This window comes from Eschrichtius robustus, chromosome 12, assembly GCF_028021215.1.
Source record: "Eschrichtius robustus isolate mEscRob2 chromosome 12, mEscRob2.pri, whole genome shotgun sequence".
Classification (NCBI taxonomy): Eukaryota; Metazoa; Chordata; class Mammalia; order Artiodactyla; family Eschrichtiidae; genus Eschrichtius; species Eschrichtius robustus.
The window spans coordinates 75,558,750-75,586,448 of NC_090835.1; the positions used below are offsets into that span (position 1 = coordinate 75,558,750).

The following is a 27,699-nucleotide window of genomic DNA, read 5'->3' on the forward strand; positions in this document are numbered from 1 at the left end:
CCTCTCCATGACTACTGATGAACAAATGTATGACATCCATCTGTCACTTTAAGTGAAAACTAACAATCACTCCAGGAGGACCACACTCCTAATTTCTCCTTGTGATGTTATTCCTCCAACTGAACCGAACAAAACATGCCTCACTTCCCCCTTCTTTCTCCTCTCCTCTCCAGCCTGCCTCCTTCTTCCTTCCGCCCTGGGTACTGGTGACTGAAGAAAAGCCTTCACTGCAGGAAGGCAGGCTTCTCCTCTCTGGCTGACCACAGACTCTCCCTCGGATGCACCCTGGGAGGTCTGGGACCCCTGCTCCCCTCGACCCTGTGGGCTTCAGGCCGTCCTAAGTGAACCAACCACATGAGAAAACCAAGGACAGAAGGGAATGGAGGAAGCTGCCACCGCCCCCTCTCACTTTCCCCAGGGCCTGAGCTCTGTCAGATTTTGAAGGATAATGAGTTTTGTTTCATAACAGTCTTAAATGAACTGGAAGGGGGAAGGGGATGACAATGATAAAAATCTTAATTAAAAAAAATTCCTACAGGCAAAGAGACTTACCAGATCATAAGATGTGATGAAAGTCTCTTGAGCTGGGGGCCCTACAGAGCCCCCCGAGGACCCAGCATTCAACACACACCTACTGAGGGCCTACTATGTGCCTGGCAGGATTCTGGGTGCTTAGGATGCTTCAGGGAACACACACACACAGAGATCCCTGGCTTCTTGGGGCTCCTATTCTAGGAGGAAGGAGACAGGCAATAAAGATAATTAGCAGGTAAGCTATAATGGAATGTTAGAAAGTTAAAGGGTTTGGGAAAAAAGAAAAAGTTGAGCAGATAAAGGGGATGCGAAATTCAGGGTGTGGTGTTAAATACAGCGGTGAGGAAAGCCTCAGTGAAAAAGACAGACATTTGAGTAAACACTTGCCGGAGGAGACAGTGAGCAATGCAGACGGGTATCTGGGTTATAGAAGAGCAATCCAAGCAGAGAGGACAACCTGGGCAAAGGTCCTGAGGCAGGAACATGGCAGGTGTGTCCAAGGAAGAGCCAGGGGGTCAATGTGGCTGGAGCGAGTGAGCAGGCAGAGAACAGTAGAAGATAATGTCACAAAAGCGAGGTGGGGGAGGGGGCAGGGTGTCACCAGACCATTCTAAGGACTCGGGCTTTCACTGACTGAGGTGGGGGACCACGGAAGGATGATGAGCAAGGGAGGAACAGATCCCCTGCAATTCTCTGCCACTCTGTCATTCTTTCCCAGTGACCTCCTTTGATACATCTAATAAATACGGCTCAAAACCATCTCTCGTGCAAAGCCCTCTCTGGGGACTTCCCTGGTGGCACAGTGGTTAATAGTCCACGCTCCCAATGCAGGGGGGCCAGGTTCAATCCCTGGTCAGGGAACTAGATCCCACATGCCTGCCGCAACTGAGAGTTTGCATGCCACAACTAAGGAGCCCGCCTGCCACAACTAAGGAGCCCTCGAGCCACAACTAAGGAGCCCACGTGCTGCAAATGGGGAGCCGGTGAGCCACAACTGAGGAGCCCGCCTGCCACAACTAAGACCCAGCACAAGCAAATAAAAATAAATAAATAAATAAATATTAAAAAAAAAAGTTTAAACTAAAATAGCAATATATTAAAAAAAAAAAAGAGCCCTCTCTGAGTAATCACTGTAAATTACAAACTCAAACAACTCTAAGAAAACCAGCAAGCCCCACACTTACCTCTCCCTCAAATCAATATTAGACCCAAAGGGAAGGAAGGCAGGAAGGTAACAGAGGGGAACGGGTACCAGGAAAATACAACAACAAACAGAGAGAGACAGGGAAACACGTGGGAATGAACGGAAGGCTCCAAAGAGAGGCAGAAAGACAAAGGAACAGGAGCCCAACTGCTTCTAGGGTCCCTTATTCTTCATCTACTCCATCCAGTTTACTAGGTCCAAAGCACCTAAGCTTTCCAATCCCTGCTGCCCCATGGCTGCCCTGATGCTCCAATCAGTGGAGAGCCCTCTCTTTATACCTCTTTACTCTTCATCCTGATGTCAAGGGAGGAAAGAGACAGATTCCTTTACTCTTACTCTAAACTACAAAGGCCCAGCAAACACTAGCCTGTCAGGTGGAAGCAGAAACTCCCTTGTCATTAAAGCCACACCAGATCTCCAAGAGATTCACTATAAGCCACCGGGCAACCTCACCCGGCCAATCTATAAAGTAAGCTGCCCCCACACTGCCCAGGCCCAAAAGCAACTTCTGTCCATGGCACCTCCTCCTCCAAATTGTCCCCACATTCACACTCATCCCCCAGCAACCACATGGAGAAAAAAAATAAATGCCCAATTAAGAAAAAGCTCGGGGGGACTTCCCTGGCGGTCCACTGGTTAAGACTCTGTGCTTCCAATGCACGGGGCGTGGTTCGATCCCTGGTCGGGGAACTAAGACCCCACATGCTGCGTGGCACAGCCAAAAAATTAAAAACTAAGTAAATAAATAAAAATTTTTAAAAAGAAAAGGCTGGGGAAGCCCTGGAATAAGCTAAAATTGGTAGAATTATAACAATTAGCTCAAGATGGTATAGTGTAATAGCTAAAAGCGCAAGCTCTAGACCCAGAATGCACGGTCCAGTCCTGCCACTGAAGAGTGCATGACCTTAGACAAGTTACCTGTGTGAACTTGGGTAAGTTACTTACCCTCCCTTGCCCCAGATTCCTCATCATTATTTAGTTCCTGTGTCCTAGGGCTTTAATTAGGAAAATTAAAGTTAGTATTATAAAGCATGTAAAAGAATGTCTGGCACATGGTAAACATTAAATGAATACTTTTGTCAGGGAATTAAGATCCCACAAGCAGTGCAGCAAGGCCAAAAAAAAAAAAAAAAAGAAGGAAAAACACTCTTTAAAAAGGATAGCATCTTTCTAAAACATCTGAGAGAAAAAGTCTATATTTTATTTTTGTGCATGACATGTGCATGAAAACAATCACTACTGATAAATATTTTCAACTCTGATAATTCCTATTCCATACTTTTAAAATAGTAATAAAGTATTATGGCACAAAGATTGCAGCATTACTTATATAAGAATATTATGGTAAATGACCTAAGTATCTGACAGTAGAATGGTTGAGTAGATTATAAAAGCCATAAGAAGGGGTTTTGTGCAGATATTAAAAATCACCTAATGAAGATTTTCTTAAAGACATGGAAAATACTTATAATGTCAAATAATAAAGGATACAAAAAATTAGACTTCACTTTCAGCTATTATGACATAACTGCTAATAAACTAACCCCCCTGTATAGAACAACCATAAAAAGTAAATAAAATACAAAATAATAACAATAATAATAACTGTTGGCAGGTATAGGAGTACAATAAGGCAGCTAGGACCAGACAGGCCAAGGTCTCAGAGGAAAGGGAAGCTTGTGAGATATATATTAGTACTAATGCTTCCCCTCAGGACATTTGCCGATTTGGTAGAAAGAACATTAAGGTGAAAGAAAAGGCAGCAAATTAAAGCTTGCAGCAGCTTCCTCCCTGGACTGAGAAGACAAAAACTGGAGCTCAGGGCTATGACAATATCCAGGATTTAAGAGGCCAAGATCCGAGAGAAAAGGAAGCACACATAAGTGAGCTCAATATTCGGCAGCAATTTCCGCTGAAGGGATTTGCTGACACCTAACCCGTGTGTGTACAAGGCTAGACTCTGGGAATCTAGCAGCAAGAAGCTATTAAAAGACTTAAAAGGTATCTAGAGATTTTAGTAGTTTCACAGTGGCAGGGAGACAAAATTTGGATATCAGGGCCTATCAAGAAAGAGGGATCCTAATAAACACCCATCCTACAAGTAAGGGCAAACCAGAAAAACCAGCCTTGACTGAATCAAGGTGATAGATACAACATACGAGCCTCTACATTTTCCATGTAAAATGCCCAACATTCAGACAAAAATGACCAAGCACGTCAGGAAAAGGACCAAACCAAGAGAAAAACACAATCATTAAAAACGGTCAAAGATATATTTTATTATAAATAAAATATTTACAAACAATAAAAACAAACAAACAAATTAAGAATTAAATAGATGAAACAGTAGAGGAGATGGTGGGTGAATTGGAAGACAGGACAGTAGGAAAAAATATTCATATTAAAGCACAGAAATTACAAAAACAAGCTTCAGGGAAACACAGGCTACCATGAAAGGGTCTAACACATGTGCAGAGGTCTAAGGAGATGAGAGAAATAGTAGAGCAAAGCAACCTTTGAAGAGAACTGCCCAAGACTTTTCTAAAACTGACAAAAAACACCAGGCCATGAATTCTAGAAGCTCTCCAAACTCCAAGGGGTTTACATACAAAGAGAACCATACTTATGCACCTCATAGTAAAACTGCTAAAAACACAGAGCCAAAGGAGAAAAAAATGTTAATTTCAAAGCAATCATAATAAAACTGACAGATGACTTTTAACAGAAATGAAGGAAGGCAGAAGACAATGGAATGATATCTTTAAAGGATTATTAAAAAACAAAAAACAAGCTAGAATTCTATACCCGGTGAAAATATCCTCCAAATATAGAGGTGAAAAAGACATTTTCAGACACAAGAACTGAGAGAATTGTGACACCAGCAGACACATTACACACACACACACACACACACACACACACACAATAAGGAGAGACAAAAGAAAATTAATCTGAAAGCATGTACATGGTTATATAGGGAGAAATGAAGAACACCAAAAAGAGTAAATATGTGGATTAATCTAAAATATTGTTAATTTTTAAAAACAATATCTTATGGGATTAAATTCTTATGATAATTTTATATTCTTATAGTCTCTTATATTTGAATTATATTTTATATTGTATTATGATAATTTTATGGGATAAAATCTTTATGAGAATTAAAATCACAACAAGACCTCAAAAGACAATATGAAGGTATAGGAGGTATAGAAGTCTAAGTGTTCTAAGGAGCTTGCAATGCCCAGGAAATGGTTAAAATACTACTTTAGGGTAGACTCTACAAAAACAAAAATACAAAATCACAGACAAAGCATCCAACTACGCAAAGGTATATATATTGAAAAAAATACTAGAAAGAAACCCCATTTTTTAAAACTGAGGTTCTATCAAGATGATGGAATACTGACTGGTTTTCATTATCTTTATACTTTTTGGCATTTTCAGTAGAAAAACTTTTTTCTCAATATTTGGTTGCATATAACACTAGACACTATTTTCTTATACTTGCAGGAGGTGAAAGTAGCCTTCATTTTCTTATAAAGGTTCAAAAAGAACAAATTCCTAGAAAATTGAACCAAGACCCTGTATTTCTGCAGTCAATTATTAGCAACATTTATTCTAAAACTACTGTTTGTCTACCGATTACAGACCAGCTATCTGACATATCCTGTGCCCTGGGCGCGGAATGACTGCTCACTCACACTGGGTTTCGTGATAGAAAGAGCTCTCCTAAAGTCTTCCTTCTCAATAAGCATGAGGAAATTCTAACTCGGCAGAAAGAGTCGCTTTTGAGAGTAATTCAAGTCATCTGCATGGCCTTTCCACAACAGAAATCCAAAGAGCTTGCTAAATTAATAACAGTCATCAAGGGGCTTCCCTGGTGGCACAGTGCTTAAGAACCCGCTTGCCAATGCAGGAGACACGGGTTCGAGCCCAGATCCGGGAAGATTCCACATGCCACGGAGCAACTAAGCCCATGCGCCTGCATGCCACAACTACTGAAGCCCGTATGCCTAGAGCTCGTGCTCCACAACAAGAGGAGCCACCACAATGAGAAGCCCATGCACTGCAACAAAGAGTAGCCCCTGCTCGCCACAACTAGAGAGAAAGCCTGTACACAGCAACGAAGACCCAATACAGCCAAAAATAAATAAATAAATAAATTTTAAAAATAAATAAATAATAACAGTCATCAAGCAAGAGACATTTGTACTCCACCTTGCAGCAAGAAAAAAACTGCGCCCCAGAAAAGGAATGTATATTGCTTAGAGAGTAATCCATGCTCACAAGAATGACCATTTTTTGAAAAACAATAATATTAGGGCAGATGGGGTGAGGTGGGTACTCTCATATGCCAGTAGTGCAAATGAAAATTAATTTTAAAACTGTCTGAAGAACAATTAGGAAATCTTATCAAGAACCTTAAAAACGCCCACTCTCTTTAACACAGTAATTCTCCTTTCCAGGAATTTAGCCTAAGAAAATAATCTGAGATGTGATCAAACATCTATGTACATCTATGTTCTATGATCTATGTTCATCAAAGCACTATTTATAATAATCAAAAATGATAAACAAGCTAAATTTCTTTTTTTTTAATTAATTAATTTAATTATCTGTTTTTGGCTGTGTTGGGTCTTTGTTGCTGTGCGCGGGCTTTCTCTAGTTGCGGCGAGTGGGGGCTACTCTTCATTGCAGCGCACAGGCTTCTCATTGTGGTGGCTTCTCTTGTTGTGGAGCACAGGCTCTAGGTGCACCGGCTTCAGCAGTTGTGGCACGTGGGCTCGGTAGTTGTGGCGCACGGGCTTAGTTGCTCCATGGCGTATGGGATCTTCCTGCACCAGGGCTCAAACCCGTGCCCCCTGCATTGGCAGGTGGATTCTTAACCACTGCGTCACCAGGGAAGTCCTAAATTTCTAATAATAATGACTAGTTAAATTAGGGGACCCAGTGCCTGGTACACAGTAGGTGCTACATAAATATTTACTGAACACAGAATCTAAATAAGAGGATACTAAACAACTATTTTAGAAAAAATATTTCCCAAGAACATTTAATGAGCTAGATATTAAAGCATATGCAGGATAACCCCCATACTATTTTTAAAGCACAATATATAGCTAATGTTTCTTGAGAGTTTACTGTCTGCCAGGCACAGCCCCAAATGTTTTACATGTATCACCCCTCATCTCATCTCACCCAGTCCTAACAAGTCGTCGTTATTATTTCCAATAAGTGAAGAATCCTGGATTCAAACCCAAGCAGTCTGATTCCAGAACTTACACTTTTAATCACTAGACTACACTGCCTCAAAAAAATACTGGATGGAAATTATTAAAATGTTAACAGGAAGGAATATAAGATTTTTTTTATATAAATTTATTTTATTTATTTTTATTTTTGGCTGTGTTGGGTCTTCGTGGCTGCGGTGAACAGGGGCTACTCTTCGTTGCAGTGTGCGGGCTTCTCGTTGCAGTGGCTTCTCTTGTTGCAGAGCACGGGCTCTAGGCTCGCGGACTCAGTAGCTGTGGCTCGCGGGCTCTAGAGCACAGGCTCAGTAGTTGTGGCGCACGGGCTTAGTTGCTCCACGGCATGTGGGATCTTCCCGGACCAGGGCTCGAACCCGTGTGCCCTGCAATGGCAGGCGGATTCTTAACCACTGCGCCACCAGGGAAGCCCGGCAGGCGGATCCTTAACCAGTGCACCACCAGGGAAGCCCACAGGAAGAAATTAAAGACAATTTTTATTTTCTTCCTTAGAACTGTCGATATTTTCTGGATTCCCTATGATCACCATGTACTATTTATAGTCTCCTTCTCCAAAAGAAAGTTTTATGTACTCTTTTCACTTACCATTTACACGATTTCAGTGAAAAAGTCTTAGCTCTAAAGAAGCTTTGAATCATGTCTTCTCCAGGCTTTACAAGCAGGAGAACATTTGCAAATCTGAGCATGACATTCTGCCCAGGGAAAGGGGATGAGCCAAGACTATGGACTCTTCCATTCCACAAATACGTGTTACGTTCTGGCTGACGAGGTGCTAATTTTTACGTATATTCTGCCCTTAATCTTCCCAATGACCCATTCAAGTAGATGTGACTATCTCAGGAAATAGAAGTTTAGGAAGGTGAAGTGACTTTCCTGAGGTCATGAACGCCACTCCAGCTCTGGTCAAAGGTCTGCCCACCAACCGTTCCCTCAAATCATGTAGAACAATTGGGGCAGAGCTGAGAGCGTGTTCAGGCCCAAGCACTACATCCCTCGGTGCCGCCATTTCCTCACTTGTATAATGGGGATAATAATGCCTTCCTCATGGAGTTGCTTTGAGGATTAAATGAGGTAACATATGTAAAATGATGGCATGCTTTTGCACTTATTAGGTAGCTGTTACGTTTTGAAATGCATCCTATCCCCAAACATGCACAATGCGAGGTCACCACCGCCAGAGCACACAGCCTCACCTTCCGAAAGAAAAGAATCCTCTTATGCTTCTCTAAACTCCACCATCCTGGTTCCTTCTTAACTATCTCAGAGACACTGGATTGATCTCAGTTACATCCTAGACTCCTTTTCAAAACTCTCTACAGGCTTCTTAAATGTAAGCCCCCAAAAGTGTCCTCGGAGAAGAACCTGGCATGGGTTGTCAAAGACAGAAGGCTGAAACCCCAGCCTCTGTGCTCTGCGCTTCTGCTCAGATTTGATCATAAATTCAGACATGGGACGACCCAGAGTGAGACATTCCCTGGAGGGAAATGAACAGGTGGGCACAGGGCGGAAGGGGAGGTGGAAAGAGGGCAGCCACCAACAAAGTGGAGAGTGGACAGGGAAGGTTTCCGAGTACGTGGACGGGGGCCTCAAAAGGGAAAGGGATTGGAGACCCAGAAGAAGTGAAAGGGAATTCTTTTTGCAGTTTCCCTCAGAAATGGAAAAGAGCAGCTAATATGGAAAGAGAAATGGTAGGAGGCCCTGACTTGGCAAGATGGTGATGCTATTCTTTCAACACCACTGCCACAGCCTACGAAGTCCAGACCCTTAGCCTTCTTGCCCCTGTGCTTCTAACACTTTCCTAACTGATCTCTTGGCCTGCAGGCTCAGCCAAGCCAGCCTGCCCTCCACACCTCTCAGAGTAATCTTTCTAATATATAACTCTGACGTGACCCCATTGCTCCCACACCCCAAACCCTTCAGTGACTCCCCCATGGCCTACAGGGTCAAGACCAAGCTCCATAACGTGGCACTGGGTCCCCCCTGCCCAATCCCTTGCTTGCTCCTCCAGCCTCATCACCTGCAAATGCCATTGAGAACTCCCTAGGTGCCGGGCCCCAGCTGGGTGCTGGGGACACAATGATAAACAAGACATGACACAGATGAACAAGACCTAGTTCATGCCTTTAAGAAGCTGAAAGTCATGCTGGGGAGACAGACACAGAAAGGGAGCATTGCAGTCGAGATGGACAGTGGGATGGAAGCCCAGCCGGGCTGTTTAGGGAAGGCCTCTGGAGGAAATGGGAGTGAGCCAGGTGAGGGGCAATGGAGGGAACATTCTATGCTGAAAAACACCTCAGAGCAAAGTTTGTGAGCAGTGCTATCTGACAGAACTTCCGCACTAATGGAAATGTTCTACATTTACGCTCTCCAATATGGCAGCCACTAGTGGTGTGTGGCTATTGAGCACTTGACACATGGCTAGTGCAACTGGGGAACTGAATTTTTAATTTTATTTATTTTTAAATTAATTTAAATTTAACTCGCCATGAATAGTTAATGGCTACCATGCTGGACGGCACCATTCTAGAGCATTCAACTGAGGGCGATGGAAAATGAAACTAGACAGGTAAGCCCTGAAGTTGAAGTGGTGCTGCAGTAAGGCCAGACTGTATGTGGTTTCCTATACTCACCAGGCCATCAGCTGTCTCCTCTCCCTTGTCTACCTGTAAGCCCCCGCTGGACCCACACAACCCACCCAAGTACCACCTCTCTCTGAAGACTTCCCTCCTACTTACTATTTCTGAAGTTTAGTCTTTTTCTAGGCAGGCATCACTGGGTATCTTACTTATGTGTCCTCGTAACAGTCCTCCACTAGACTCTGAGCACCTTCTCTTATTTGTCCTAGTATTTCTAGCCACCGGTAAAATCCCAGCACATGGGAGGCAGTCAGTAAATGCCTAATGAACAAGTGAGTTGTCAGCAAAGGGACCACAGCCTGGCAGGGATGGGGGGGAGGGCATTCACCTCTTCTAACAAAGATGTGAGCCCCTAAACTTGACCTTCCTTAGAATGACGGCTCTGTCCAGGAGCTCGGGAAAGGTTCTCATGACTGTCCTGAGCACTGTACCCTTAACTGTCATTGGCAGGCCTTGGGGTGGCTCTATTTTCCCCAAGTTCCTAGAATCTAGAGACCTATACAAGGAAGGTGACTAGCCAATTTTTAAAGGCAGCATAGCCTAGTGATCAGGAGCCAGTCTTTGGAGTCAGTACTAGGTCTGGAGACCAGCTGGGCAACGTAGCCCCTGAATGTCCTTAAACACGTTGCTGAAATGCTCGAAGCCTCGGTTTCCTCAAGTGTAAAGTAGGCATCACATCTGCCTCTTACAATTGTTGTGCAGATGAAATGCCTGACACATCTGCACGAGGCCAGCCACACAGTAAGCTGTCTATAAGCAGTAGCTACCGCTCCTAAAGCGATGTGGAACCCTCACTTCGGTACCCCACGGCATATGCAAATTCCTGAGCCCCTAAGTCGGCTCTTCGTGATGCTCCCTGGGATGCAAGGGGTATAATCCAATCTCTGACTCACAATGTGTTGCCAAAAATCTCCTCGAGTCCCCAAGGGAAAATGTATTTTAATTCCCTCTAACTTTAAAAATTAAACAGTTCTCACGGCATTTTGGGGTGGCAGGGGTGAGGAAGGAGACCATGAAATCCAACAAGCGGCCTTTAAAAGGTTACAAACTGACTGGAGAAAGAAAGGAGAAGGCAGCTGGAGGGGGTGAGCACTGGGGGATGGGGACAATCCCCTGAGTCTCCGCTATTACTGAATACCCCAACCCTCAAAGCAGCCAGGCAGCCCCTCCTCCACGTGGGCTAAGCTCCGTTAATGAGAGAGCAGAGCTCTGCCTACATTACCACAATAATGATTTCCCGGTTGCATTTTTACATGCCTGCTGCTTTATCACAGCAGAAGTAGACATATATTTTCAATAAATCCCTTCTCTCCTTCCTCCTCCCCCCAACTTGAGCTCTCCCAGTAAATGTTGTTCCCTCTGCACCCTCCCCCAACGCAATCCCAACCCCGGAGCACAATGAGTTCCACTAATCAAAACAGAAAGAAAAAGAAAAATGGAAAAATCACAGCTGCTGAAAAACAGCATTCGCTACAAGTCAAAGCCCTCCACATTTTTTCTGCAGGCAGCTTTTACTACTTCAAGGACACATCACCCCTCCCCTATCAGGAATCTTACGTAGAGTTGCTTAAAGGGGAGGGAGGAGGGGATGGGCGAAGGAATCTAATATTCACTCTTTCCTATTTTGACTAAGCCAGCACAGACAGAAATATAGATAAGGCCTTGAATAAGTGATTCAACAAAATGTCACTTATTAAAAGAGATGGGGGATGGGGCCACATTTGCATCTGAGTTAAACCACCCCAGCTAAAGGCTGCCAGGCCAGAAAGGCAAGGGGGAAGGAAACATTTCTCCAGTCTGGTCTCCTTCAGCGGCTGCAAGAGCTGACCCTGGTGGCAGAGAGGCCCGGATTTCTCCCTCCAACGAGAACCGATGGGGAGAGAACCAGAGGCAAAACCAAAGCAACAAAGGAGCTGTAAGCATTTATACTGTACTAACTAGCGCCAGGCTCTGTACTAGGTGATGGGGGTGCAAAATTGAGTGATGACCCAGTTCTGCCCTCCCAGGGCAGTCTAGAAAGAGTCAAGGACACGCCCAGTGGTCAGGATGACAACAGCCCTGTGAGCCAAGGGCTGCAGGAGCCCAAGGGCATCCCCCCTCTAGCCCACCCCCCAGTCTGGCCCCTGACCAGGCACACAGAGCCCTCAAGAAAGACTTAAGGAATGAGTATGTGCACAGTGAAATTGCTGGAATTCCATGCTGGTCTCTAAAGAAGCTCAGACTCTTCAAAAGGAAAGAGGCCACTGAATGTCCTTACCTACACCGGCTCCCCTTGAAAACCCCTCAGCTCACGTGTGTTCACCCAACTAAAACAGAGAAGTGAACAAGTCCCAGCACTTGAGAATCAGTTCATTACGGGTAGCCTTCAGTTGAATTTTAAGAGAGTTTGGTATCTTCCATTGTGATGACCACAGAGGGAACTCAAATGACACTCCTATTAAAACTCCTTGGATATGGGGATATATGTACAGGTATAGCTGATCACTTTGTCATACAGCAGAAACTAACACACCATTGTAAAGCAATTATACTCCAATAAAGATGTTTAAAAAAAAAAAAAGATTAAAAAAACCCCCAAAAAACCCAACTCCTTGGGCATCAACTCCATTCTTTTTTCTTTTTCTTTTTTAAAAAATGTTCCAAAGAAGCTGGGTTGGAGGCGGTTTCCCAAAGATGAGGAGAGGCTCTCAGAGAAGCCTCTGTTATAGCCTCTGTAACGACAAAGAACCCTAGGGGGCCCTCAGGAAGCCTCACCCAGGTGGTAACCTGCTCTAGGCCCCGTGTGTTCAAAGCCAGAGCCTGCAGACTAAAGGCCACAATCTCTAGAAATGACCACGGAGGGGCTCCACAGAGGGGACAGGGCTGAGAGTAGGAGGCTAATGAAGAATAGCCACTAGATCTGTTAAAGTCAAGTTTGGGCTTTCATTTTGAAGCAGCCTTAAAGCTGTGTGCTCCAGCACGAGCCAGACAATTCAACTTTTTGACAAATATAATGCCCAAAACATGCTTAAATCATCTGAGTATTTCCAGCTAAGGTCGCTGAGTTCTAAGCCCCAAATTCCCAGATGATCTTCTTGGTCTCCATGATCCTTTGCATATATTCTGTACCACATCTCTTATTGAATACCATATAGCATTATCTGAGAGTGCACAAAATTTGGAGACCATTCAAATTCTGGCATTAAACTAGGGCTCTGAATGCTCGCTGGACATGTGACTCTGGGTTAATCACTTACTTATATTTTTTCAATTCTACTTCTTGAGCCTCACTTTCCTCAGCTGTAAAATGAAAATAATATCTACCTCCTATGGTTGTTGCAAGACAGTTAAAATAAGACATGCCAAAGAGGCTTTGGACCCATAACATGCTATGTAAACACTGGTTATTACAATGACGTCACCCATTTCCTCTCTCACTCTCTGATTTTTCGTTATTTTCCCTCTCTATGAAACCAAACTGATATCAGTTCCACTGATCTCTCAAAACTGATAACTTGTGTTTATTTTACAAATACAGGAAGAAGTCCTCTTATCCACAGGTGTGCAAAATCTCACTAACTGCTGAATCTAGGTGATGGGCACAACGGAGTTCATTATACTAGTCTGTCTGCTTTTGTGTGTGTTTAACGTTTTTTCATAGTAAAAATTAATTTTAATAAATAAATAAAGCATCACCCTCTTAGGCAGAGGCCAGAGTCCAATTAGTAAAAAGCATTGGTTGCTTTTTAAAACTAGAAATGACTTTCCAGCATACACAGTAAGACTAAAGGCTAAGGACTGTAAGATAGACTCAGCTTTATAGAACAGTTCTCATTTGCAAAACAAACTTGGAAGGCAAATGAATCACTGCTAAGACCACTGGACCACAGTTGGGATTCTTGGGTGGGTTCAAGGTTCCCCTGCACCAAGCTCACAAACCAAGTTCATTTGGACCTTTGAGTGGGCAGGTCTCAAATTCTATATATGGAATCAGAGTGTGAACCTATACAGACTGGCATTTCACAGCCAGCTTTTCTGATGCCAGCCTTCCAGCAGTAAGACCAGTTTCGCTGAAAGAAATCACAGAGGACTTGAAAACCCCAAAGAGAAAGTGCTTACAAGGAGGGAACAAGAGTGAGAGTAGACACGGTGAACGGGGTTTTTAGCAGAAGCCTTAGGGAACTCACGGCAGTTTTTCATTGGTTGTCAGGTTTCACATCTAAAAGGAGATCCGGCTGAAGATCACTGCACCTCGCTGCCGCCTGTGTGCGATGCCTCTTACAGTTTACATCGCACTTTGCGTACATTATCTGATTCAGTCCTCACAACTCTCGGAGAAGAGGCGACAGATGGTATCACCCTCTTTTTACAGATGCGGAGACAGACTCGGAGGCTGACTTGTCCAGAGCCATACGACGGGGCTGGACCCCAACCCAGGTCTTCCGACTCTCTGCTCACCCACTCACCTGCCATACAGACCCCATCGTTGGGGCCACCAGGGCAAGCAGGGCAGTCTATGGCCTATTTTTGTGAAAGGCCGCCTGAAGTAGAAGCAGCCCTTTCGCCTTTTTTTTTTTTTTTCCTTGCTCAAAACGTACAACACAGTGGCCACCAACTTTTGAACAGGGCTGCAAATCACAGATGTCTCTCCCAATCATAGTTTTCAAATAAATCTAATGTAAGGGCCAAATTACTTTAACTGAAGACTCTTTTCCCCAAGCGAAAGAATCCGGTCTTTCCTTTGTACTGCTCAGTAATGCAGTCAAATGTTCAGAAAAATGCAGTACAATTTTCTGATGCAGTCTTAACCCTTGTCGTCTCTGGCTGGTGTCAAAGCCCGAGCCCAAACCCCTGCCCAAGGCTAGCGCGGCCTCAGCCTGTAGAGACAGAGCGCCTGTGCCCCAGCACTGCTCCCCACCCTTCCCTCACCTGCACCTTCACTCTTCTTGGATCTTCCCTCCGGTCATCATGAAGGAAGTGTTCCTCCCCCAGCCAAGGCCAGATCTTCCCCACAGACTTTCTCAATGGCTTTTGCTCAGGTGACCCAACCCATTGCTCTTGACCAATCCCTCCCTCTCCACTAGTCTTTCCCATCATCACACACACAGACCAGCAGCACCGCCCCCAAAACCCTTCCCTCTACACACATGTGCTTCCAAGCTCCCCCTCCATTTCTCTGCCCCCCTTTCACAGTCAAATTTTGCCCCAAAGTTGTCTACACATGCTACTCCCAGTTCTTCACTTCCTATTCCCCTCCCTACCCCTCTGATCTTGCTCTCACCCAATCCATTGCTCCACTCAAACTGTTCTTTGCAAAGTCGATAATGGCTTCCATTTTGCCACATCCAGTGGTGACTTTTCTGACCTTAAACTCATGAAACATTTAACACTCACCCTGACCCAACGCATACACACACACACACACACACACACACACACACAGCCTTTTCTTCTCTCAACAGACTCCTTAGAGCACCTCATCCAGTCTCCTGGATTTAAATACCACCCCTTAGTTGATGGTTCCCACATTTTTATCTCCTGCCTGGCCATACCTCTGGCGCTGGACATTATATCAGACTGCAAGCTTAATTTCTCGACCTTGAGTCTAACAGGCATCTCAAACTTAGCGGTGTCCAAACTGAAATCGCTTGATTCTGCTCCCCGAGACTCTCCCTCGCCCCCATCTCAGCAAAGAGCACCACCCATATCTACCCAACTGCTCAGTCAGAAACCTCAGTTATTAGATTCCTCCTCCCCAACCTCCACCAAATCCATCAGCAAGCCCTGCCCATTCTACCTCTAATAAGCATCTCACACCCACCTGCTCCCCTGCATTCACCTCCTGTCACCTCCCCACCTGGCCTGCTCCAAATGCCTTTTTATTGCATTCCCCAATTCCACACCTGCCCTCTCCACCAATGCCACCCCCTTTAAACACGAGTTAGGGGGTGTCACTTCCCACTGCAAACTTCCAGTGGCTTCCCACTACCCTTCAAATGAAAGCCAAACCTTTCCAAGGCCCCGAGACCTGCACGATCATCTCATGCTGCCCTCTCCACCTGCCCCCTTGTCCACCTGTGCCTCTTTTTAGTCCCCCCCACCCCAAGGCCAAAGTCCTTCCACACAGGCCCTCCTCTCTCTGCCTGATGCTCTCTGTCTTCCCCCACCCCCAATCCTCAGAGAGGCTTTTCTAGGCTACTTTAACTAAGTAACTGCAGGTCACTGCTCCCTGTGGTTTCATCTGAGCATTTACCACATTTTGCAAGATATATTTCTTTACATGTCTGCCTCCCCTCTGGACTATAGGCTAGGCGGTGGATGGGTAGAGGAAGATGATTATTATGTCTTTTCTTTTTTTTTTTTTTTGATTATTATGTCTTTTAATTATCAGTGTATACCCAGAGCGGTAACACAGTGCTTAGCAAATAGTAGGTGCTCAATAAGTAGCTGCCAAATGTATGCATGAATAAACCAGATCCAGTCACAGCATGAAAGTAACTGTTAACCTCCTACAAGCCCTTGGTTACCATTTAGGTACACAAGTTCTTTTTCCTCTTCCTCTCTGTCAAAAAAGTATGTTTTTAATGTTGCTAAACCAACAGCCCAATAGCTCAGTATACTCCACTCATCCCCAGCTTGTTGTCTTCCATGAGGAAAAAGTAAAAATCGTGTTTCTTCAGTAAACCCCAATTAACCAGAAGACCCTATAAGCAGCTGCCTTGAGAAATTAAACATCTTTAGAAAATACCACAGAAGCTTTTTGGTGTGTATTTTCTTTAACCCAGAAGAGAGCCATGGGATCAAACTCATGTTACCAGGACTCTGCTATTCCTTAAGATGCCACAGTATCCTTGCTGAAAAACATGCCAATATCTGGACTCCAGCTGCTCTTGTCTCCCTCTCCCCGCAAAGGAAATCAACTATGTTTTAGTTTCCCTTTTATTTCATTGGTTCCCCTCCAACATGCAAATTCAGAAATATTATTAATCCACAAGATTCCAGCTGATTCTCCTCCCTAAATCACACAGTTTTATGAAGTCAGAAATAAAACAAGCTGAAGTCAACTGCTTTTAGAGCAATCAGCACCCATCTCTACTGCCTGGGGTCTGAGCCACTTGTCTGGATCCTTACTTCTCATGTCAATGCTCAAAGTCAATAAAAACATCAGGAGCTTTTCCTCCAAAAGTGCCCGTGGTGAAATATATGATATCCCAGAAGTGACAGTAATACAATATCACTATTTTGAACCTTATCACAAATATACGACCAAATCCCAATTACCCACATGTGAATTCTCCACAGAAAAGTGAGTAAAGCCACACTAGGCTTTCTGGTCTCCCACTCCTCCCAAGACTACCTCCCCCTGCTGCCTGGGATTAACAGCTCAATTAACCTTAGACTTGACCAGGCATAATTAGGCAGGTGAACCAACTGGCTGGAGGGGAAAACTTCCAAGATGAACTGAAATTATTTTTGGTGCCTGGGATTATATGCCCCACTCTCTATTAGCACGTATAATTGGGACTCAACCATGCACTCTTTTTTTTTTCCCAAGACGGTGGCAGACTTTCATAAGCATTTTCTTGCATTTGACGGTCAAGATTACCAGGCCGCTCAAGAGTCCTTTTTGGAATGCCAAGGTGTAAATCCACTCTCTCCACGAGAAGACAAAAAGAGAAGTTAATCAACTCACCCAAGTCCATGAGGCAATTTGGCCGTTGGCCCAGGAAGAGACAGACTGTGGAGATCTCTTGAGACTTTTCTTCACAAGACTGAGTCACAGAATTTCAGACATGGATGGAACTCACGGATCAAACCATGCGTTTTTAAGATAAAAACTCTGAAGTCCAGAAATGGCTAGACACTGATACCCTCCCCACTTTTTCTTCCAGTGACGCTGTGCTCCTGCCTTGAGAATAAAACCACCTTAAAAGTTCTTTGTCATTTTACAAATACTGTAAACTGAGCCAACTGCTGAACACAATTTTAACATGTTCTGATTAATCAACTTTACGGAGAATCCTCAGACTTTCCCAAAAAAAAACCTCTGATGCTTTCAATTATTATGACCAATCCACCCATCAGAGTAGGAGAAAAAGAATTTTAAGTAAGCTTGTTTCTGTGACCACACATTTTATTATATAAGCAGCAAAGAACACTACAGTCTGTCCCCTCTCTTACAGTGAAAGCTCCCATCTCGACAAAAACCACAGGCCCAAGTGGGTTAATGGAGGCAAAACTGAGTACTTTCCACACAGTTCATAGAACAAGTGTTTTCACAGCAAGCTCACATAAATGCTGTGTGATATTACCACATGCCTGCTATGTGGAAGCCTGCTTACCAAGCTGTGAAAAGACCCATGCTTACTATGGAACCTGCAAAATTAATCTTCTCAGTGCCCATAAAGCAGAAGGGAAATGCTCTTTTTTGACATGTTAAGCTGGCTTCTTAAACAATTCTTTGGCGAAAATGGACATGCCTAAAAGGGCGGAGCCCAAAGAGGTGTGTCACTCCCGGTATCAATTCCTATAAATCAAATCCTGGCAATATTTTTAAAAGAATGAATTATGATTCATGGGCCTTCAAACCTTTATTACCACAGAACATTCTCAGCAGAAGAGGAAAAAAAAAGCTACTGTGACTTGATTAATGGCCAAAGAAAGACAATAAAATAAATCTCATAAATTAAAAAAAAAAAAACTGAATGACTACTCTTGGCTTGGAGGGTAGACATGTAAACAGTTCCCTTACCTTGGGATAAATACACATAAAGATTCTGTTTACCTTCCCAGCATAGATATCAACCAGAAGCGGATTTTCAGCAGGGGAAAAATAATAGCTAATTTGTTTAACGAATGCCTAGTTAGGAACATTTGATAAGTGGCAATAATATTGAATTTCCAACTAACTCAACTCTCAAGTTGCCAAAAATCAAATTCTCAATCTGGAAATCTGATGACAGAAAGGAAAGAAAAAACAAAAACAAACCACTGTCCATCAGTGACATGTAAAGAGATCATTTTTTTTAAAACCCATTTTCTCCCCTGCTAGTATTGAGCCTGTCTATAGCACTGCAGAAAGCTTAACTAACTTTAGTTAACCACACTGCCTAGTGTTCACTCCCTGACTCTACGAAACTTGTCTGGGTTTGAATCCCTGGTGCTAAAATTATCCTGGCCAAGTTAAAACTCCTAGCATACTTATGGTGGCGATCATTTCATAATGTATAAAAATATCAAATCACTATGTTATGCAACTGAAACTAACACAATGCTGTTAAGTCAATTATACTTCAATTAAAGAAAAAAAAAAAAGAAAAAGAAGGAAATAAATAAAGCTCCCAGCCTAATGAAGGTACCTGACAGCCAAGACCTACAACTCATCTGCAGAAACCAGTAGGCTGAGGACCAGGAAAAGAGGCATAGAGAAGCAAAGAGGGCTGGTTAACTAGTTAAGGGCTGAATACTCCTGGTTGTTATCCTTCCAGCGAGCACCAAAACCACATTTTCCATCACCAGACTGCTTTCTTGAGACAGTCTATGATGCAGAAGGTTGGTACCAATTGAGACAACTTAAAACTCCTTTCTTAAAGCTCTGCTCCATGGCCTGCAAAAAAGTGCAAACAGCCGGCATTTTTTTAAAAGAACTCTTCAGCCATCCCTGGATCCGTCATTCTTAAACATCACTTCCATGCACTTCACAAGACAGCCGGGGCCATGCTGTTAGCAACCCGCTTCAACACGTTCACTTGCCAAAGCCGCGTCTAGTGTGGGGAAGAGTTTCCACAAAGCTGGCTCTAACGGGCCAGTCGAAGGCACACGCAGGAACCAGAAGTCATTTTCTTTTAACCTAAGGATGGCAGGCGCACATGCTCCAGCCCAGTGCTGGCCAGAGGCTGCCCGCCAGGTGCTCTCGGCCTCTGCCAGTGAATGGGTGGTTTTATGCTGTTTTTTTAACATCTATTTCTTTAGACCACCGGCAGTAACTTCACAGTTTCCCGAACTGAAGTTGGGGAGTCAAGGGGCAGGTTTACTCTCTTACACATTTCTCCCATCTGGGTGGCCACTTTAACTTCTGGGGAGTACCCAGCCCCCGAAGAGCCCTCAGGAGCGTATACATACACATATGCATCATGTCAAAAACCCCAAAAGGCACATCCCTAGGGTCCTGCGGTTTCTTGGCTGGAATAATGAAGGCTTTATAACAACACAGTCTTCAGTTGCAAGCCCCCCCCCTTTAAGCCGGGTCTGCCAATTAGAGCGCCCACCTCACCCCTCCCCCCTTTGCTGGGCTGCTCTGCAGCGCAGAGAGGGAAGAGGGAAGAAGGCAAGCAGACAAGGCCCTGCTAACATACTGAAAGTAAAGAAGTGGGGGGACACTTCTCCTAATCCGTCCCCCTACTTTTCTCTTCCCCTCCCCCGTCTTCTCACGGAGCATCCCCCAACTAATTTTTAAAAAATGAAACTTAATAAGCTTCTTGCCTACCTTGGCTGTTTCTGCAACAAGTGCATGGGCAATCCGACAAGAAGACCAGTCTTCGCTTGGGGGGTGAGATGGGGGGGCGAGCAGAGCTGATGGAGTAATTTCAATATTAATTTATGTCAGAGCCGCCTTCTCGAAGCGCTACTCACTTACAGTACTGCCCTCAGCCTGTAAACAAATATCGCTCCGCCAGGAAACATACTCCCCAGATGCAAGCCCCTCTCCCCAGCAGGGAACCTGGCCCTTCACGGCCCCCCGCCCCCGCCGCGAACAGCGTGCTCCCCCACCCAGGGTAGGAAGCTCCGGGTTTCCAGAGCACCAACCCACCACCTCCGCCACCACCCCAGCAAGAAACTTACTCGGTCCGTCTACGCCTCCACCCTCCCTTCAGGAAATCTACTCTCCATATGCATTCAGCCTCCCCGCAGGAAATCTGCTCCCCCCTGCCCCCCTTCTATATACATGCACCCCTCCCTCTCCTCCTCCCCACGCGCCCTCCCCAGCCAGAAACTTACTAGCGAGAAAGCGTGCAGGCTCTCCTGATCCTGGAAACTTACTCCCAGATATAGCGCCCGCCAGCCCCCTTTCCCGGCCCTGCTCCCCTTCCTGCCCTCCGCCGCAAGCAACTCCAAACTCTCTGCATCCAGCCACTCTCCCTCCCCGGTGGAAATTTGCAGCGCGCGGCCGCGCGCGTGCATCCACCCTCCCCTTCAGGAAACTTACTCCCCATCTGCATGCACCGCCTCTCAGCCATCGCTTAGAGGGAAGGGGGTGTGCTAGGGAAACAGAAATACATATGTATCTCTCGCCCCTCCCCCGGCCGCAGCCCACTCGGGGCCGAGCCGCTGTAACCTGGCCTTACCTTTTGCATTGCTCCCCACCCTCGCCCCCTCCCTTAACCCTCCTTATCCGCTCCCCGGAGCCCCCTTTTTTCACCCATTACCCACCCCTAGCAACCGTTCCCAAGCTCCTCTCGGCCTTTTTTTTTTTTTAATCCAGGATGCAAATTCCTCCCCTGTCAGCAAATCGACTGTCAAATTATTTTCTTGCAAAAGGAGAAAGGCGGGGTGGTGCGGGGGGAGCAGAAGCAAAAAGGAGGGGAGGCGGGGGAAGAGAGAGAGAGGGACAGAGGAGGGGAGAGATATCCCTCCGCTGAGCTGGGTCTGGCCGCGGGCGGGGAAGCAGGAAGTAAGGTGTCCAGCGCTGCGGCCGGCGGGTCCTCCGCCGCGGCCCCCGCCCGCGCCCCCTGTCCACCGGGGCGCCGCGCTTTGGCCGGCGCGGGCCGCCCGGCGCATTGTTCGCAGCCTCCCTGGCGTGCGCTGCCGACCTTATCTGTGTGCTCTGCCTGTACGTGAGGTTGCACCTTTTGTAGGCTGGCGAGACTCTGGACGTGGATGGGGCAGGGGGTGCGGACCAAGTTGCGGCCCCGCGCGGGACCTGTCAGCCCCGGGGTGTGGCAGACTCTCTGGCGAGGCCGGAAAATCGAGGCCCGGGAGAAGGTGGCGTGGCCGGGAAGCTGCCGCCTGAGACCCGGACCAGTGCAGGATTGTTTCCTGCGTAGCCGCCCCGGTTATTGTAACGCGCTTTGCAATCTAACGACTGGGGTTTGGGTTTTATGTTTATTTTTTAAGGGGTTGCAAAGATGCCAAGGTCTAGGTGGGCTTAGGGGAAACGGTCTGCGCCTACCCCCCGCTGCATCCCGGCTTCGGTGGGGCTGGGAGAGAGGCTGAGGCTCCTGGGAAGGGGCTTGGAGGTTCGCGAAGCGCGCGGCTCCATCCCTCCGCCCCGATGGGGGCGGGGAGGGGGTGCTGCAAACGGCGCTGGAACTGCATCCCTCTGGGGAGGGGTCTCCATCTCCGCGGCGCTGAAGGCCGGGGAGGGAGGTTGCCTAGGAGAGGGGCCGGAACCGGGCGGCGGAGGGGAGGGGAAGGGGCGCGGGTGCCGCCGCGGCGCGCGCTCGCCCCTCCTTGTGCGCCATGACTGTGGAACGTGGTGCCGGGGAGGAGGGCCTGCCGCCGGGGGCCGCCTGGGGCCGCTCGGCATTGGTGAGGAAACCCGAGCAGGGAGTCGCTCCTCGCGCAGTCTCCTCCTCCTCCTCTGCGGGGGAAACCGCTGCACCCAAACCGAGAGCAGCTGCGAGCAGGGGGCAGGGCGCGGGCTGAAAGGCAAGCCAAGGGTTCAAACCTCGGCGGCGCCAGGGGGGCGAGAGCCCGACAGCCCCCTGGTCCCTCGAAGGCGCGGCCCCCCTTCGGTCCAGCCCGGGACGCCAGCACTTCCAGGCGGCTTCTCTGGTACAAGGAGACGTGAACCAAAGATGGTTGGGCTTAAATAGACTACCTCGGGCCGGGTACGGGGCATCTGTCTTGGGGAGGTCCCACAAGACAGCGAGTGTTTTTTGCTCAGGAGAAAGTTAAACCATGCTTTTTTCGGTATGGGAAAATCGTTGTGCCCCTTACCCCAAATCTTCGCGCAGTATAAATAAGGTGCTCCCTCTACCCAGACCTTCGCCACTGTCCCCTCACCCCACCCCCACTCGGGCACCGGGTGTGGACAGGGCGGGGGAAGGCTATATGGGAGCTTAAAGCATGAGGTCATGGGCGGAGGAGGCTGCTGCCAAAAGCGGCCGAGGTTTTTGTGTATTTTGAGGGGTAACGGTTCTCCATCTTAAGCAGCGTTAAGTTCTCCCGCAAAGCCCTACCAATTCTGGGGCACCTGGACCAGAGAGCCCCCGAAAGAAGAGGGCTGTTTCGCTCTTTGAGCTTTTGGCCGGTGCCCTGCCCTTTATGGGGCCCTTCCACATAAGCAAAGAAAGTCGAGGGACAGCGCACAGTGTCGTGGGGTTTGAGAAAGGCTCAGATGCTCGGCTCCGCCCCCCAGCGCCACTTTCCTCAGTCCTCGGTCATTTTCCAACCCGACTGCTTTCTACGATAGCCTCCTGCCGCTCTCCGACCCATTCTTCCCAAATGGCTAGAAGAGTCTTTCTAAAACTCCGGACTACCCTCCTTCAAACCCCTCCCAATTGCTCTTAGAATAAAGCTTTGAAGCCCCCGCGCGATTTCGCCCCTACAGACCTCTTCACTCTCACAGCTCCTCCTCCCATACTGTAAGCCGAGTAGTGCTTCTTTGTTCTGTTGTTTGGGCCGGGGGTAACGCTTCCCCCTCCACCTCTTCTTACTAACTCCTGCTAGACCTTCAGGACTTGACTCAACTGTCACTACCTCCAAGAAGCCTTCCTAAGGATACAATCTCAGCTCTAACTCCCTCAGGGAAAAAAGACCCACCCTCGACCTCCGGGCAGCCGGGCTTTGGCCGGAGCTGGCCGCAGTGGCGGCCCTTTTCCAAGCGGAGGAGGCATAGCCAAGCTTGCGCGCCATCACTGACTGGGGGCCCGACCTCCTGGGAGGGAGTTGACTAGGACAAAACCTCCAAACACCCTGTTTCCTCAAGAGACCTAGGAAAAGAAGCGCAGTACCGCCCAGAAACCTCAGCCCCTACACCTCCCACCCCCAGCACACACCCACACTCTTAATGCAAGGAGGGGTCTTTTCATCTAAAACTCCTCCCTGGGGCAGATAAGAAACCTGAGGCTGGAAGGGAGTAAGTGCCTTGCCCAAGGGTCAATGAGGAAATTGACACCCTGGTCTTTCTTGGTCCTAAACTAGAAGGAAGGATTTGGGACCTAAAGTATTGCTGCTGCACAGCCAAGGACGCCTGCATCACCTTCAAAGGACCCCTACATGCTTGGCCCACTGCCAACAGAGAGATAGTAAGCCTAGTGGTTAGTCGTGCAGGCTCTGACCTTAGGCAAGTTACTTCACCTCACTTGGTTCAGTTTCTTTGCCTGTAAAATCAGAATAATGGTGCCTGCAGTGTAGTGTTATTGTGAGGTTTTAATGAGTTCGTTTATGTAAAGGCCTTAGAACAGAGTCTAGGCAAGTTCTTGATTATTTGTGAGTGGGGTTATGTGTCCTCTCCCTTCCCAAGGACTCTAGAAAATCAGAGCCCCAGAGTCTTTACTTAGCATCAAAAACAACTTAGGACCTAATAAACTGCGAAAACACCCATAAATGCACAGACAGTACATGCAAAGACCTTACTTAGCCAATAGATTCCGCCCTTGACAATGCATATGCTTGAAGACAACTCCAAATCTGGGAGCACTGGTTCTGGACTCTTAGAATGAGTGTCAGAGGGAGGATAGCTAAAGTTAAAATATTACCTTAGATCTTTGAAATCAGAGTCAAGCTGAAATAGTCCCATCCTGCTGCAAAACCTGACTTAGATGACCGAAGCCCTCCTAGGGCTGCAAAAATTGTAAGGGGATTATTATTATTACTATTATTATTGTCATTAAATCCTAGTTTTCCCATTCTCAGCACTTACCCCATGGTAAAAGAGGGTTTTTTTTTTAAATGCAATTCATTTTATTGGAATTGGTTTAATGCATTTACATGGTTCCAAATTCGAATAAACATTGAGAAGTCTCCCTCCCACCATGTCTGCTCCCCACTGGTTTTCCCTCTGTGGAAGGTCAGAAGACATGTTCAACTGTTTTCTAGCTGAGGTCTCAGGAGAATTCCTTGGATGCCTACTTAAATTTTTATGTCCAGGGCTTCCTTCTCCAATGCAGGCAGAATCAACACCCTACTCCCAACCGCCCCACCCCTTCAGCCTCAATCCTAAACAAGTTGTAGTAACAATGATGAACCACAATTCCTGAGCTACTGACAAAAGCAAACAACCATTTTGTGATTCTTTCTCCTCCTTTATGCTAGGAATAATAGCTAAGGTTTACTGCGTGCTTTCTATGTGCCAGTCACTGTGCTAAGTACTAGACATGCTTTCTCCTATTTAATCAGCCCCAAACCATCATCATTAACCTTATTTTACAGACGCAGACAGAAGTGGAGGATCAGAGAGATTATGTAACTTGCTCCAATTTGCATCCAGGCCAACCTGAGCCCAAACCCTCTCTCTTAACCACTAGGCCTCTTGCCTCTCTGCAACACAGGGAAAATTCTGGTAGCCTGAAGGGGAAGTAGAATGGAGTCTTTGGACTTAGGCAGACCTTAATTCAAGTCCTGGGTCTGGCCCCTACCAGCAATGAGAACTTGGGGAGGTTTCTTAACCTCTCTGGGCCCCAGTTCACCCACCTGTGAACTGGGACCATACATTCTTCATTGGTCAAATGAAGTGAAAGTCAAATGTGTGTAAATAATGGCTTTTAAAAGGCGTAGTAAACCAAATGCAATGTTTAGATCCTGTGTGGCTCTGATTTGAATAAACCAATTGTTTAAAAGACTTTGAGATAATCAGGGAAATAAAATGTGGACTTGATATAGATGTTAAGAAATGGGACTTCCCTGGTGGCGCAGTGGTTAAGAATCCGCCTGCCGATGCAGGGGACACAGGTTAGATCCCTGGTCTGGGAAGATCCCACATGCCACGGAGCAACTAAGCCCGTGCGCCACAACTACTGAGCCTGCGCTCTAGAGCCTGCGTGCCACAACTACTGAAGCCCACACACCTAGAGCCCGTGCTCCGCAACAAGAGAAGTCTTGTTGTGTAATGAGAGGCCTGCGCACCGCAACAAAAGAGTAGCCCCTGCTTGCTGCAACTAGAGAAAGCCCGTGCACAGCAACGAAGACCCAATGCAGCCAAAAGTAAAATTAATTAGTTAATTTTTTTTAAATTAAAAAATAAAAGAAATTATTAATTTTGTTACATGTGATAATGGTATTGTGGTTAAATTTTTTCTTGAGTTCTTATCTATTAGAACGCATAATGAGGAATCTGGGGTGAAAGTATGTTTAGGATTTATTTTCAAATAATCCAGCCCCCTCCCAAAAAACCAAAAGATAAATAAAACAAGGTTAGCAAAGTACGGATAATTGGTGGAGCTGTCTGTTATACTGTTCACCCTACTTCTGCTGAATGTTTGAAATGTTTCAAATAAGTCTGAAATAAATTTAAAAGTAAAATAATTCTATTTTAAAGCACTGAAATTTAGACTGATAAGGCTTATTCAATTACTATGAAATGTTATCAGTAACTATGAAATTTTTTTTTAAAGTAGTTTGTTTTTATTGTAATTAGTCTTCATTTTTGATTTCTTAGTTTACACTCTTTCAGTACTGTTAACTAATGAAAACAAACATTTGATTTTATACATTTAAGTGATAAACATATATGCATAGATACATGTATGTCTGTATACACATTTTTAGACAGATACATATGGATATATGTATGTGTACACACATAAAACTTGCTTGTGATCTAATTTGTGACAAATATGTACTATGAAATTTTTTAAGTTGTTGAAATACAGTACTGGCTTATAGTAGAGATGCAAAAATGGCAATTTTGTTACTGTGAGACATTCAGAGCAACACTTATGTCTGGCAGGTAAATCAGGGAGGGGGCAGAAATGAACACTGCAGAGAGCAAGGTGGACAGGTGATTGTTAAGGACGCCCCTCAACCACTCAGAGGACAATGTACAGGAAGGAAAATGGCAGGACTGGGTGATGGAGGAAGAGGCAAATTAAAATTGGGAGCCAATTTTCCCTGAAAATGTGTCTCCACAGAGCCACTTCAAAATGGCATGGATTAGGAATCTGATGCACTGGGCAAAATTCTCAACTCTATGCTTACCAGTTCTGTCACCCAGTCCAGAACTGCTCTGAGTTTCCTCATTTGTAGTTTGGCTATAAGACCTCTCAGGCCCCTTCCAGCCATCCAGGCTAGAAGTCTAAACAATGTTGTTGGCTTTCACAAGAGAAGGATCATTTCTGAGGCCACACTGGTTATTTGCCTAACTCAAGAACAGATCAAAACTGAATGGAAATGGAACTGTAGCCAATTCACAACCAAATGAAATGTTTCAGGCCCAGTGAACTTTCTGTGTATTGTTCTAGGAATAATTTTTCTGTGCTCTGGATTTAAACAGCTGGAATTATTTTTTTCATATGACCCCCTTTTGAAATGCAAGTTTGTCCTCCTTGAGAGAAAATTTGCATTTCAGAGAAAAGATGAGACAGTATATTTGGTAACTCTTCAAAGAAGTGAACCCTTCCGTATAGTACTTTACATTAAAGGTGACTCTTCAGGAGCGCTTCTTAAAAACAGGGAAAACTGGAGGCATGGAGAAATGGGGGAGAAAAGGCATGGAAAGAAAATCCCAACTTTGCTTCCTGCTCTATCCAAGCCTCTGAGAGGCAACGTGACCAAATCAAGGGACTGTGAGGGTAGAAAAAGTCAGTGGGTGCTTTAGAAATGAGTGATGGACGTAACTAATGCAGTTGTTGAAGAAGGCTCAGTGGTCAAGCGCAAATAAGTCTGTGGCAAATGCAAGCAGTGAAACACTATAGTTGTAGAGTATTTCTCAGACTCATGTTTCTTTGCCATCCCTGAATCTGTAACAGCCAAAGCAATGAAAGCAAAAAGTCCTGGCACAGAAGGGCTTATGGGACTCCCATTTTGAAACCAATAAGATAGCATAATTTGTTGACTGTCACCTCAACCCCCAAGTCTGTTAAGGATGGTGTTGAGAGAGCAGGCCTTACTCAAGACAGGAGGCCTAACTGGTGCT

General features: G+C 45.8%; 1 protein-coding gene across 11 annotated transcripts in view; it reads right to left on the minus strand.

Annotated features, from left to right (window-relative positions):
- TRERF1 (transcriptional regulating factor 1) overlaps nt 1-21,910 on the minus strand; it is a 199,987-nt gene extending 178,077 nt beyond the window's left edge. For 7 of the 11 annotated variants that reach the window (XM_068558698.1, XM_068558697.1, XM_068558695.1 and 4 more), the window contains exons 1-2: nt 20,622-20,752; nt 20,110-20,195 (exon numbers count right to left, since the gene is read on the minus strand). The gene's annotated coding sequence lies outside the window, so the exon portion shown is untranslated. Of the gene's footprint in view, nt 1-20,109; nt 20,196-20,465; nt 20,551-20,621; nt 20,753-20,829; nt 20,883-21,053; nt 21,132-21,792 lie in introns of those variants that run through there. The other 4 variants (XM_068558688.1, XM_068558689.1, XM_068558690.1 and 1 more) reach the window with 4 other exon arrangements.
- Between the last annotated feature and the right edge of the window lie 5,789 nt (nt 21,911-27,699).